The following is a 15,208-nucleotide window of genomic DNA, read 5'->3' as shown; positions in this document are numbered from 1 at the left end:
CCAGCGGATAAGTGTGCGCATCAAACATCCTGGCCCTTTTATGACACATAAATCACAGGTCAGTGCCTTCCATGAGACCTGTTTGATAAGTGAGCAGAGCAGTTACATGAGGAGCAAGGAAGCAACATCCGAGCACACTTAGACTCATCAGGATGAGCTGAGTGCTCGGGGCCAAGCCGGAGATTTGTCCCTGCATTTTAATTATTAACTGTCTCCCCTGCTTAGGAAGCAACATATACGTACACATAGCTGCAGACCTCCCTCGGGCAGCAGCCAGCCTCAGGAGCTGCCCTAGGTCCCCACCACCTAGTTCTTTCCAGTAGGGCTGGTCTGGCCATTAAATGGTCTGGCGTGGATCTCTAAGCACAGGAAAGTCACACACCTTCCTCTTGACTGGTTACGTTGAGACGTGGGAAGACTGATGGGACCCTGAGCGAAGGTCCATTAATTCTGTCTGCTGGCCTCCTTGGGACTGCCCTGGCTTCAGCATTTGCTAGGTCTACCAGTGTAGCTTTTTTTTTTTTTTTTAAATGAATTCCATGAGTCCTGTGCCCAAAATCAACTGGAGTGGATTCTGTTTCTTAGTAGTCAAATTGCGGCCTATACAGCCTTGAATAGAGAGACAGTTGGGCCATCTCCCTAGAAAAGAGGTGAGTGGAGCAAATATGAAGGTCCTGGCTTGCCTCTGCCTGGGAAGGGGACCAGGACCAGTGTGGGATCATTTAGGTCAGAGGTAAAGCTCTGGAGCTAGGACATCCCAAGTTTGTGAGCCTGGAAAGGACTGGTGGAGTGTACAGCAAATATTCCACAGGAATTGGGAGCCGCTTTTAAGAGGAAACTGTTGAACTGTGTCCAGAGGTGAGCCAAATGGCTCAGGGAAATTGGCTGGCCTTCCAGGGTCTCTAGTCAGTGCTGCTCTGTGCCACCCCACCCTTCCAGACATTCCTTACACACTTGCTTCTAAAATTCCACCCCAAGAGGAGACAGAAACAGCATCTACACCTCCTCCTAAGCTCCCAACAGACAAACCAATGAGTCCACAGAGCACAGATGAGGACTGATTTTCAGAGGTGTGCGTACTTCTCCCTGCTAGAGACCACAAAGTCTTTACCCAGCAGGAATGGGACTTTCCCACAGCCACATAGATTGAGTTTCCCGGCCCTAGCATTCCCCAGCCTGTGTACTCTAGCCCCTTCTTGAGGCCAAGTGCAGTTGCTGAAGGGTTGCAAATAGCAAGTGATTGGGAGCAGCTGGATACTGAGACGGTGACAGTCTCCTGACCCTTCCCTCCTCTCTACGAAGGATGTAAACAGTTGACAATCCCAGCTGGGATAATCTTGTGCAAGTAGGAACAGCTGAACTCCCCAAGATAACAGTTGTTTGGCTAGGAGGATAGTGCTGTACAGCAACACACACACACACACACACACACACACACACACACACACACACACACACACACTTTCCCTCCCTGGAACTCAATTTCTCAGGGTAACATGGCCACCAGCAGAGCATAGGTTAGCAGAGGATGTGTGGCTAATGCATTTTTTTGTTTGTTTCGTTGGTTGGTAGATTGGTAGGTAGGTTGGTTGGTTGGTTGCTTAGTTGATTAGTTAGTTGGTTTGTGGGTATGGGATACATTTTTTTTAATGGATCTCACTGTGTAGCCCTGGCTGGCCTGGAACTCACAGAGACCTGCCTGCCTCTGCCTCCTGGATGCTGGGATTACAGGAGTTACACCTGCAACCACCACATTTCTTTCTTTCTTTCTTTTTTTTTTTTTTTTTTTTTTAGTTCAAGTTAGGGAACAAGCTTGTTTCACATGTAAGTCCCTTCTCCCTCTCCCTCCCCTCACCCCATCCCTCCTTCCCCACCCCCAATCTACCCCCCACCCCATCCACCCACCACTCCCCAAGCAGGGTAGGGCCCCCAAACCACATTTCTTCATAAAGACTTTGAATCCTGCTTCATTCTCCTCAAGAGAGGAAGTGTCTGCAGACACTGGTCACCTTTAGGCTGCACCAAAGCCTCCCAGCTCTGAATTAATTCTCTCTGTGTAAATGCAGAAAATGGAGCACCAACATGGAAATACACTCTTAAATGTGTCCCTTTAACACATAAGTACAGAAAAGTATAAGAAAACAAGAAAGGAATAAATGGAGACTAGAAAAGAATGTGGGAAACAAACAGAAATCAAAGCCTGTAAATTCCGGGAAACCAGAGAACAGACATGTGTGTCCCAGGGGCACTAGGCACAGGACTCACAGCCAGTGTTAACCGAATGGATAACAAAAAGAAGGAAACACAGGAGCAAGGTAGTCTTCCTCCTCGATGCCCAGGGAGCATCTTTACCCAGATTTCCTGAGTTTCCCGCAGCCGCTTGGGGCTGTCCTCCAGCCCACAGTAGACACTTGTAGGTGCAGCTGGCCAAATGAGAGCGCAGTGCACACACCACCTTCCTGAAGCATGAACCCTTGTTGGTCCCCTCCTCTTTCTTTTTCGCCGGTAAAAAACATTTGTCTTGATGCGGGAAAGAGTCACTGATTTCATTTGAAACAATTCCCAAACAGGATACAGAGTCTCCGACAGTGCCTGGGCCCTTGGCACTAGCCATGAGCAGGTGTTTTCACGCAAGTGCTGAACAGCACGTACTGCCCAAAGAGCCAGGGCCAGGGTGTGCTGGGCGGAGGCCTGGAGAGCCGCCCAGGGCACAGGCACTGTGGAGGCCAGCCCTGTGCATCCATCCTCTAGCTTCCAGGAATTTGGGTTCTTTCCTCGTGCCTCCGCCTGCCCTCTTGCAGTCCTTACTTCCAGCCCCCAGGCTTTAATGTGATAGAAACTAGAAAAATCCTCTTGTTATTTCAATAACCCATTGAGTCCCATCAAAATCAAAACATAGTCTCAAAGAGGGAAAATTAATCTGCAGTGAGCAAAATGAAAAAAAAAAAGAAAGAAAGAATGAGGAAGACTGTCTGGTAACAACATACAAAAACAGGATGGAGTTACACTGACACAAGCCAAAACAAACGCATATGACTGGGGCAGTTGAATAAACGTTTGTAGGGAAGAAAAAAAAAAAAAAAACACCTAGTGCATACATGTTAGAAGCCAAATTTCTAATGATAAAGTAGAAACAAGAAGTCTCACTCTTTTATAAGTGAGACTTTTATAAGCAGCCCTGGACTGGCCAGACATGGAGGTACACTCCCAGAGACACACCCAAGGGAAATGAAAAACTACATCTACATAAAACTTTATATGTGAATATTACAGCAAAATGATTCGTGAAAGCTAAAAAGTGGAAACAAAAATCTATGGTGTGATGACTGGATGAAGAATCCATATGCTGAAATAGTATAGCCTTTTCCTCATTCCCCAGAAAGAGAAATGAAACACTGATACATATTACAACACCAAAGAAACTTGAGAACATTATGCTAAGTGAAAGAAGGCAGGCATCACAATGCATTATACGCCAAATGATTCCTTTATATTCAATGCAGGTTAATTGTCTTCCTTTAGGACAGAAACATAGACTTTATTTCTATAAAATCCAAGTGTGGAGCGGGGTGGAGTGAGAGGTAACAGCTGAGGGACTCGGATTTCTATTTAGGGTTATTGGAAAACTCTGAAATTGACTGTGGTGATTGGTTTCTCAGCCCTGTGAATGTGCTGAACACAGCTAACCACACACTCAAGTGACTGACTGTATGGACTATGTCTATGAGAAGAAAGGAGGAAGTGGTTTCCTGAGCAGTAAGAAGGGTAGGCACATGCTGAGGGAAGTCAGAGGCAGCTCACTCACATAGGAGGGGCTTCACCACAGTCCTATTTAACCTTACTGTTACCTCAAGGCTTCTCGGTGGGTCCTACTCTCGGAGGATCTTCCCCCCACTTTGTTTTTGTGGCATAAGTAACCAATAAGGGCTTAAAATACTGTCTTTCTATGTGTATCTATAGACTGGAGTCATAAAAACTTAGAATATTTTATCTGAAACCATGGAGGTATTACCAAAACACAAAAAGATGAGGCCTAAAATATCTTGTAGTTCCCTCCCTTTCTCCCCTCCCCAACCAGTGCCTGTCTGTCCAATCTAGCCAGGGCCAACCCAACACAAATGAACCTGGGCACCAAATGACAGACACAACCTATATCAGCAATGATTCATTTTCAGACCACACCAAGAAGCAAGGGGTTCTGGGAAATGTTCTTGTTTTTGACACTGAAGAAAGATGACACAGTCTTAATGGACAGTTAGCCATCCTTACCACACTCATCCCTGAATATATCTTCAACCAACCTAGCAGCTCTGTCATCATATTAGGCTCAGGAGGAACAGAACCAAGAACAAAGGGAAATGGATACAAATGATCCGTTAGACCTAGGTAGCCAGTTGGAAGAGCTTGGTGCTCCTGAGAGAAAGGGTTTCCTGCAGTTGTCAGAATGTCCAGGACCCTGCCTTCCTAAGTAAACTGTTTGTGACAGGAGCTGTGATGGAAACTTGGGATGAACTGGAGGGATGGAGTGTAGGACGCATGAGAAAAGTGATCACCAAGCCAGATTTGGCTTCTATCTCTCGGCACTCAGGATCCATTAGAAGCTAAACAGCAAGTGCCATGTGGAAGAGGGATGCAGCCCCGGGTGAAGGGTACCAGATCCCTTGCTCTGGATGCTGTCTCGGCTGTCCCGCTTACACTTCAGCTCCAAACATTTACTTCTAGGTACAGCTTCCCCTACCATCATGTTAGAGGCGTGCTTACATTCTTTATCCTGTATTTATCTTCTGCTGAATTCAGATGACTTCTTCCATTCTGCAATCTTCAAACACAATAATGGACTCTCTGAAAAGTGAGCGTGCTGCAAAGCACTTCTATGCATTCCTGACCCCCAAGCAGATACAAGGAACACTCCTGCCACATCAATCCGAGAAGGGCTATTTGTGCCTGTTTTAAATATGGTGCCAACTTGAATATGAAGCCCTCAAGCCAGGTGTCAGCTCATTCTTTGACATGTGAAAAAAGGGAAGTCCAGTGGGACACAACTGCACAACTACTGTGTCACAGAGACTGACGTGGAACTCAGGGTCTCACCTCCAGTATTGCACTCAGTATTGTCCTCAGAAATTCATGACAATAGTTTATCAAGTATATGGTGCACTTAGAGAAGAAGTTCTCTATCCCCAAAGATGGCATCCAGAAGAAATGTTCTGCAAGGAGCCCATTTCCTAATTGGCTGGAGCTCCTTTTCATTGCAAGTGACAGAAAGACAGTGAGACACGTCAGACCAAAAGGAGAGACTTTGGTGACAGAGTCAGAGAGCCAAGACAGGAAGGAACACCCACAGCTGGGCATGTGGTACCAGGGACTCAAACAGCTATAGATGCCCCTCTCTGCCTTCACCAATGGCATTTCTGCAGCCCCTTCATTTTCTCCAGCTTTTGGCACACTGCGTTTCTCTATGGCAGAAGATAGGGTCCTACCAGCCCCCAGGTTTTATCTCTGAGGCTTGTAACTTCACCCTCTTTTTTTGCTTGTTTGTTTGTTTGTTTTCAAATTGTAGTAGAATATTATTTGGATGTGATAAAAAGCATTCTTTGTTGAGTATGTAATTCAGGAGTTTCCACAGAGGTGAATCGTCACATATGACCAGCATCAGATAAAGTTTTCTGTCGTTCCAAAACTTCCTTTGCATCTTACCAGGGGATCCACATCCTCCATCTGGCCCCACCCCAACTCCACCCTGGAAATCTGCTAATCTGCTCACTAATCTGCTTCCTACTTCCAGAGGTAGGCTTTTCTGGAATTTCAAGTAGATGGCAGTTTGAGTCCCACCGTGTTCCACAGCCTTTCAGTCCCAAACGATCACACAGAGGCTTATATTAGTTATAAACTGTTTGGTCAATAGCTAAGGCTATTGGCTAGCTCTCTCTTAATTATTAACCCATTTTTTTTTTTAACCTAATGTATCTCCACATGATCTTGGCTTACCAGAGAATGCCTGGGTGTCCGATCTTCCTGGTAGCTACATGGCAATCGTGACTCATTCTCTCTGTTCTTCCCAGAATTCTCCTAGTCTGGTAGCCCTGCCTATACTTCCTGCCTGGCTACATCCGGCCTGTCCATTGGCTGAAACAGCTTTATTCATCAACCAGTAAGAGAAACATATTCACAGCATACAGAAGGATATCCCCCATCAATTTCATATAAATAAAACCATACAGTACACTAGATGGCTTTTTTCATTCATCAGCAGTTTGGAGATCACCTTGCTATTCTGAATACTGGCAGTTAGTTCCCTTTTGTTACTTAGTAATAAGACATTGTGCAAACATCAGTTTGTTTCTCTAATGTTGACTGATATCTGGATTGTTTCCATTTGGGGAATATGATGACTCAAGCTGCCACGAAAATCCATACACAGGAATTTGTGTAGACACAGTTAGGTTTCCATTTCTCTTGAGTAAATAAATACTTAGAAATGGGGTTGTTGGGCCATACTTTAAGTGTATGCTTCATTTATAAGAAACTCAAACTGCTTTCCAAAGTGGAGATACCATTCTAAGTCTCCACAGGAGCGAATCAATATTCCCCTGCCCTCATGTCCACTCTAGAACCTGGTAAGTCTTGTCTGTTTTAGATGCTCAGGTAGAAAAGCGAGAGTGTTCCAAAATTGTCGCTTTGATTTATGTTTTCTTAATAAGTGCTTTTAATAAAACCTCTGTTTGTCTTCCATTCAGAGTTCTTTGGTGAGCAGTTTGACTCTTCTGTTGACTTTTGAACTCTTATTATGAGTCCCCATGCATCTAGAGACTTTGATGTAGCTTTGTTAGCACAGTGCTGACACAGCATATTCAAGGCTCTGGATTTGTCCTCAGCACCACAAGATTTTAAAGAGAAGTTTTTCCATCTTCTAGATATGGGCCTTTTGTCCAATACAGATGAATTGCCTGAGAGCAGCTTTTAATTTTTTTTAATTTTTTTTATTTTTGGTTTTTCGAGACAGGGTTTCTCTGTGAAGCTTCTAATTTTTAAGAAGCCAAATTTATCCACCTTTTCCCTCCTATAGCTCCTACTTATTAAATCCTATTTAAAAATTGAGAAACTGGAGAGATGGTAAAGACTACGTAGTGACCTTGCAGAGGACCAGAGGTAAGCTCCCAGCACCCACAACTGCCTATAATTCCAGATCTAAGCAATCTACTGATGTTTTTATTAATTGATTTTATAGAGGTAGGTGTGTCATGGCATGCTTGTAGATGTCAGAGAACAATCTGTAAGAATCGGTTCTCTCTACCACGTGAGTCTCTGGAATTGAACTCAGAGCATCAGGCTTGGCAGCAAGTGCCTTTATCCCCTAAGCCACCTCATTGGCCAATTTAATTAATTTACTTTAATCAATTGACTTTGAAGAAATTAATTTGGGATATTACATGGCTTCCTATTATTGAATGGCCAGATCTTACCATTATTTAAGCACAATTTTCCCTGTTGCTAACAAAGTCCTGGTCATCCTTCCATGCTTACTCTACTAAAATGCCATGCTAGATAGCACTGTCCTCTGAGAAGGACAACTGACTGCCATCTCATAATATGAGCTGCTTACAAGAGAACATCACAGCTGGATGTACTGACATTCCTTCATAGAATGGGACAGACAGGGTCACTGTACCTTTTACCTGAGTTATCCAGCCACTCCTTCCAGCCAGTTGTATGCAGCTCTACCCTAATGGTGCATGGCCTTGGGGCTTCAGAAAGGGCAGCATTTATAGGCTCGAAAGGACTATGGGAAAGGGGCTCTAGCTGCACGGCCATGGGAAAGCCATCATCCATGCTGGTAGAGATTTTCCAATGCAGCTTCTTTAGGGCACCCATGCTCCTGCCCATAGCTTCTCACCTGTGCTCTGTAAGGAAGCCAAGTAAACTCAGAGGTTCCCCACAATGAACTTTGGGAATCAAACTTTGGTTGTCATTGGGACTTTCTCTTTCTCTTTTTTTTTAAGATTTTATTTATTTATTATGTATACAACATTCTGCTTCCGTGTATATCTGCACACCAGAAGAGGGCACCAGATCTCATAAGGGATGGTTGTGAGCCACCATGTGGTTGCTGGAAATTGAACTCAGGACCTCTGGAAGAGCAGCTGGTGCTCTTAACCTCTGAGCCATCTCTCCAGGCCCTGTCATTGGGACTTTCTAAAGAGGGAGTAGACATTACTTGGTGTCCAACTGCATCTCCATGCCCCACCCCCTGTGCCTCCTGGGAGAACATTCTTAAAATCTCAAAACACTCCACACCATTGTGAAGCTTTCCGAGACTCCTCGTGTGCAGCTGGTGCTGCTATGACACTTAAAACACATCTGCTCCCCTTCTATATGGCCTATGCTCAAACACAACTCTATGGCTAATTTAAGTCCTGGTGTATAATATATTTGTGTGGTTGTTAAGGGCTGGGTTTATCCTATACTATTTTTCAAACACTGTTTAGGTGATGGAGAGATGGACAACCTTAAAAGACTGCCATATACTAGAATTACTTTGCAGAATTTTTATGAGAAAATTTCTCACTAGGGATTAATGTGTGCTACATGGATTCAAAGAAAGAAAAAAAAATAAAGGTAGAGAATCCAGTATTAGTCTCCCTCTGACTTTTCACCCTTGCTCAAGGGACAGATAACTCAAATGTTTCCTTGCCATCATGATGCAGGGACAGAGCTGAGGCCCACTTGGTAAGGAACAGTTAGCATCCCTGAAAGAATGCTCCAAGGAAGTGGACACATGCCCCCATCCCTAACCCGGAAGCTATCTCCAACTAATAGCCACCTGCAAATGAAAAATTAGTTTTCTCCAAAGGAGTCTCACTGGGGAAAGAAACCATTCTTAAGTGTAGGCTGCATGGCCAGCTGTAGATGGCAGCACAAAATGAACCCAGTGGCATCTTTGGAAGTTTCTTGTCTCTCAAAGTTAAGTCAGGGCTTCCTTTTTTGTTTGTTTGGTTTTTAATCTTATAGGTCCTTTGTGTATATACTGTGGCTTCTGGTTTTGTGTTTTTATGGTTATATCTCTGTTATATGTGTTTCTTGTGCTTTTTCTTGGGTCTTTTTCTTGTTTCGTTGTTTTGTCCCTATTATGACTTGTCTGTTTTTGTTTGTTATTATTTTATCTTATTTCTTAGATGCCTGTTTCCTAACAAGAGACAGAAAGAATGTGAATCTGGGTAGAAGGGAAAGCAGGGAAGAACTTTGAGGAACAGAGAGAAGGGAAATCATATTCAGATTATATTGTATGAAAAAAATTATTTTCAATAAACAAAAGAAAATGAAAAAGAATGCTCTAAGATGAATAGAACCTGCTGGGTTTGACCCTACACACTGTTCTTACAAACAACAAACACACCTGCTCAAACAGGGACAATATTAGGAGTTTGTGGTAATTGACTCTAATACACTAAATACTATGAAAACTTGTAAGAACAAAATACATCCTTCAAATACAGTTCTCAGGATAGAACCTAAAACAGAAATGGCCAAGGAGCAAAGTAGGAGCAAATCAGGTCACAGGAACAAGAGGGCTAAATTTAAACTGTTGTTTAAAAAAGTTATCTGAACTCTGCAGCTATTAAACATAGGCACAAGGTCTATAATTATCAGACCGTCTTTGATTTAAAAATAAAATTCTGGAGATGTTTGGAACAAACCCTTTCCATAAATGAATATCTAGGCATGGAAGAGAAATGGCTAACCTCAAAACCTCTCAGTGAAGCTGACAAGGCTCTTCCATCACAGGCATGACTTGGGGAGGGGGGATCTAGTCTCCACCAAACCAATGATGAGCTGATATAGTTGGGACCGCTCTGAGCTATGCTGCTTTGGGCAGGATATCTTCAAATTGTTTTCTTGTGTCATCACCCCATACATATGGCTATGTGTGAGACTCAGTGTGTGACACTTGCAGCACACCAAGGACATGGACATGCAGCCTAGTAGCTTTCTAGACAATAGGAACCAGATGTCTTCCTGCATTAGTGAGGCTTCTAATCATTGTGACAACTTCCAGGAGGCAGGGTTTGCTTGAGAATCACACTTTCAGAGGTTTCATTCCATCATGGCAATGAAAGTGTGATAGAGAAGACCAGGTCTCAAACAGCAGTAGGAAGCAGGGGGTGGGAGGAAAAGAAGAAGGAGGGGAAAGGAGAGGGAGAGGGAGAGAGGGAGGGTGGAAGAGAGAGAGAGAGAGAGAGAGAGAGAGAGAGAGAGAGAGAGAGAGAATATGCTTGCACTAACTGCCCTTTTTTTTTCTTGTAGTTCAGCGATGATGATGACCACATTTGGGGGTGTAGAGATTTACTGGGGCAGGAAAGAAGAAATTTCAAGTATTTCAATAAAGAACTATATTATCATCAGTGTAGCTCAGTGGTAGAATACTGGTTTACCATGTGTAAGCTCCGGCTCCAATACCTAGCACTGAGAAAAGAAGAAAAACAAGCAAGGTCATCAGGTCACACATTTGTTGATTGTTCAGGAGGATTTCTAGAAATCTCCCAGAGCTCCCCAAATTCACGGTGAGAATTAGGAGGGTAAAGTTACTGAAATTCCAAAGTTTAAGGGGTATATACTTCTACCAGAAAACAAAGAGACAAAAACATAAAATATGAAAGAGAAATCTAAAGTACAAATTGTGTAAACAAGAATCTATTTTCTTTGTTTTTGAATAAATTTATAATAGCAGTGGCTAAGTTACTGAAGCAGCAAGTAAATTTTTCTGTTTCCTGGGATTTTTTATTTTATTATTGTGTGTGTGTGTGTGTGTGTGTGTGTGTGTGTGTGTGTGTGTGTGTGTGTGTGTGTGTTGCTTGCATGTATGTATGTATGAGCATTGTGTGCATGCATGGTGACTAAAGAGGCTGAAAGATGGAGTCTTGGGAATAGAATTACAGATGGCTATGAGCTGCTATATGGGAATCAAATCTGGAACCTCTACAAGAGCAACAGCTTCTTTTAACTACAGAGCAGACTCTCTAACCCCTAGAATTTTTGCTTGTTTGATTTTGTGTTTTCAAGACAGGGTTTCTCTGTGTAGCCCTGGCTGACCTAGAACTCACTCAGTAGGTCAGGCTGGTCTCAAACTCACAGAGATCTGCTTGCCTCTACCTCCCAAGTGATGGGATTTTTTTTTTTTTTTTTAAGATCTTTTAACAGTGTTTTGCTTGCATGTCTAGTGTTTGCACCATGTGCATGCAGCGCCCTTAGAGGCCAAAAGAGGGCATTTGATTTCTTGGAACTGAAGTTACAGACAGTTGTGAGCTGCCTAATGGTCCGATGCAAAAGCAGCCAGTACTCTTAACCACTGAACCACCTTTCCAGCCCCAGTGCAACTTCTACAGAAGCCCAGTTATTTTAGGAGTTACTTCTTCCCTCTACTCTCTAAGCTGGCAGCAAAACCATTGCAAGCATATATAACCTGTGCATAAATTGCGGGCGGGTGAAGCTGCCATTTCACATTCCTTTTGCGACAATGTGTAACGCCCAGGCCTGTGGTGGTAGAATCTCAGATGCCCCACACAGAAGAGAACCCTGGCTCTGTCACCAGCTTCTGCCATATCTGCAGAAAGGGCCCATCCGGAGTCCTCTGGTTCTTCAATTATTTCCACTAGCTCTAAATGAAAAACGAAACAACTTATTTCACTTGCCCTCTGCATCCAGCACAGATATTTGACTTACTTTCTGAGTTGTTTTTCTTTCAAAATTAGAGTCATTGGCCCTTTTCAAAAGGGGCTCAGATGTCACTGGTGCTTCTGCATTTCTATGCCACTAGTGCCTGGGGACTTCAGCAGGATTACCATAACATATAGCACACTGGGAAGCAGAATGAGGACAAAGGGTTGCTGGACTCTGCAAAGGCTTCTAGGAGCTCATAAAACCCTGCTTTACTGTTGTGGAGCCCTCCAGCTTCACACATTCATATCCTACAATCTCCTTTGGCACTTTGAAGGGAAGCACTTCCTGACGCTACTTAGGGTTCGTGGAAAGGCGTTTAGGCTAGCCATTTCTCGTCCGTGCCTACACATTCACTTAAGGAAAGGGTCTGTTCCAAACATCTCCAGTGTTTCATTTTTAAATCAAAGACTGTGACAATTACAGATCTTGTACCCATGTTTAATAGCTGCAGAGTTCAGATACCTTTCATTAGCAACAGTTTACATCTAGTCCTCTTGTTCCTGTGACCTGATTCACTCCTACTTTGCTTCTTGGCCATGTCTGTCTTAGGTTCTATCCACAGAGGGGCATTTGAAGGATGTATTTTGTTCTTACAAGTTTTCACAGTATTTAGTGTCAACTACATAGACTTCCCTTCAAATAGTTGTCACTGTTTGAGCATGGTCTAGCAAAAGAAAAGCATTTTCCCTTTTTAAAAATGTATATACTGGAGCGGGGCTTTGGTGGCACATGCCTTCATTCCCAGCACTCACGAAGCAGAGACAAGTGGATCTCTGTGAGTTCGAGGCCAGCCTGGTCTATAGAATGAGTTCCAGGACAGTCTCCAAAGCTATTCGGGGAAACCCTGTCTCGAAAACAAAACAAAAAGAAAAATGCATACACTGTTCATCTTGTGCAGTATATAAAATACTGGCACTCCCAGTCAGAAGGAATGTGGGCGGGAGCTGGGGGAAACCGGCTCAGACTCTCTTTCAGCAGGCAGCTTGAAAATTGTGCCACGTAGAGCGAATTCTCTTTGGTCTTAATAATAAAAACTCAGAGTCAGCTATCAGGGGGTGAAAGCTGAAGGACCAGAGAAGCAGAGCAGCCAGGCACTAGAGTTCTAACCTCTACTAAGGCTCATACCTTAGTATGAGGCAATCCTGTCTGCAGACTTCATCCTCAGACTGACAGCTCCCCCCAGACTGACTGCCCTGCCTGATATTCCTCTCTCCACCCAGCCATATCCATTCCTGTCTCCACCTCCTTAGTGCTAGGATTAAAGGCATGTCACTCCTGGGATCACCTTTGTGGGAGCTCTGTTTCTCTTTTAGACTAGGTCAATTTTGTGTACCCCGCCAACTAACAGAGATCTGTCTGCCTCTGTCTCCTGTGTGCTAGGATTAAAGGTGTGTGCCACCACTGCCTGAGCTCTATGGCTAACTAGTGTGGCTAGCTTTGCATTCTGATCTTCAGGCAAGCTTTATTTGTAAGACAATAAACAAAATATCACCACAGGGCCATCATTCAAAATTTTAATTTAGGGTGGTACAGAGATGCTTCACCATATATGACAGTCCTTTTAAGCAAGAAAGCACTTAGTTTCTAGCTGACCAGGAAAGACAGTGCTCCCACTGCAATGCAACCTATGCTTCTACTTTGGACAGTACCCAAATGATTCCTCTGAATCTCCATGGATTTCTTTCACTCTTTGTGCCTATACAGTGGTGATCTAATTTGGATATGTTCTTATTTTTACACACACACACACACACACACACACACACACACACACACACACACACACGTACATGCACACACAGTGTATCATTCACAAAAATTGAGATACTTCCTCTACTAGAGATTTACTGGCAATGCTCTCTGGACACAAACAACTTTTTAATGGCTCAGGTGATGCTTGCTGGTACTGCCTGGAAGATGGACAGGTACACCAAACCCTATTACTCATGTAATGTCACTTTCTCGGGAGCTGACAGTCTTAAGTAATGGCTGCCAATCTTGGTGCCTTCTCAGACTCTCTACCTCCACATAGCATCTGACACTGTCGACAACAGACTCCCAGACCCCTCTGATACTGTCAGAGAGTCAGTCCTGTTCTGACACATAGAAGGAGTTAAGACAGTGTAGCTAGAGCTAGGTTTGAAGGTCCTTGGGCCTACAGGTTTGATGTGGGGGAGAAAAAGCATGCTTCTCTTTGTCCTGGCTGTGTTCTTAGGCCTATGGCAAATAGCAGGTAATTGTAGAGTCAAATTCTGTCCTAAGAAGAGGACCTCAGGTGGAGAGTTGAAGGTTAATGTTCTCTCCTCCAAGAATGGAGAGAAGACAGAAAGGAACTCAAGGAATTTCAGTTTCCAGTTCAGCAAAGGAACCAGGAACTTAGCAGTGTGATCTCTATGAGTTCAAGGCTCAGCCAGCCTGGTCTACATGGTGAGCTCCAAGACATCCAGGGCAACATAGAGGGACTCTGTCTCAAAAATCAAAACAAAACTTGTAAAATATTTGAGATTCTCTAAACCTTCTGGGGTTTTTTGTTGTTGTTTTGTTTTTTATTGTATTATACTCAGTATGCTGGGCATTAGTGATTAGCAGTAAAATGAATTTCAAAAATGTAGAGACAATAAGATGTAGGGGCTGCTGGTTATCAAGAACCCAGAGAATCAGAAGCAGCTGAGAAGGCCATATCCCTCTGGAGGACAGAACCTGACAGGGAATTAGCAGCACCAGCACCCAGAAAGGCAAAGGCAGATCTGACCCTAAGATCCACTGAAAGGAACTTGCAAATGACAAACTGTATAGAGATCTTAATCTTCTTTGCCATTTCCTTTTCTTTCACCTTCCCCTTAAATGCTTAAGATTCTTAAATCTTAAATCTTAAAAAAAAAAAAACCTAAGCTTGTCAGATTTGAATTGATATTGCTGTCCCAGGGGTAGAGAAATGGCACAGCTACCCACACACAAGCTCTTGTATTGGGCTCTGAATTGTGGGTAAACCAGACTATAGACATGATTTTCTGTCCTGCCAGCCAGCTCCCAAATAACCACACAGAGATTTGTTATTAATTATAAATGCTTAGCCAATAGCTTGTGCTTGTTACTAAAGAGCTCTTACAACTTAAATTACAAACCCATATTTCTTATCTATGCTGACCACATGGCTGAGTACCCTTTCTCAACACAGCATGTTCATCTTGCTTCTCCCCTCATCTCCTGGTTACTCTGCCCTTCTTCATCCCAGTGCTCTCTCCCTGTCCATAAGTCCTGCCTAATCTCGTCCTGCCTAGGTATTGGTCATTTAGCTCTTTATTAAACCAATGAGAGCAACACATCTTCACAGTGTACAAAAAGATTATTCCACAACACCAGACTAACTGTGATGGCTCATCCTAACTGTTGTCCAGATTGGTAAAGCACACCTCTAGGTGTGACTGAAGGGGTATGTTCAGAGAAGATTAACTATGATGTGAAGACCCCCCCCCAATGTAGTCAGCACCAC

The sequence above is a fragment of the Cricetulus griseus genome, chromosome 5 (assembly GCF_003668045.3).
Source record: "Cricetulus griseus strain 17A/GY chromosome 5, alternate assembly CriGri-PICRH-1.0, whole genome shotgun sequence".
Taxonomy (NCBI): domain Eukaryota; kingdom Metazoa; phylum Chordata; class Mammalia; order Rodentia; family Cricetidae; genus Cricetulus; species Cricetulus griseus.
This window is presented reverse-complemented; position numbering follows the sequence as displayed.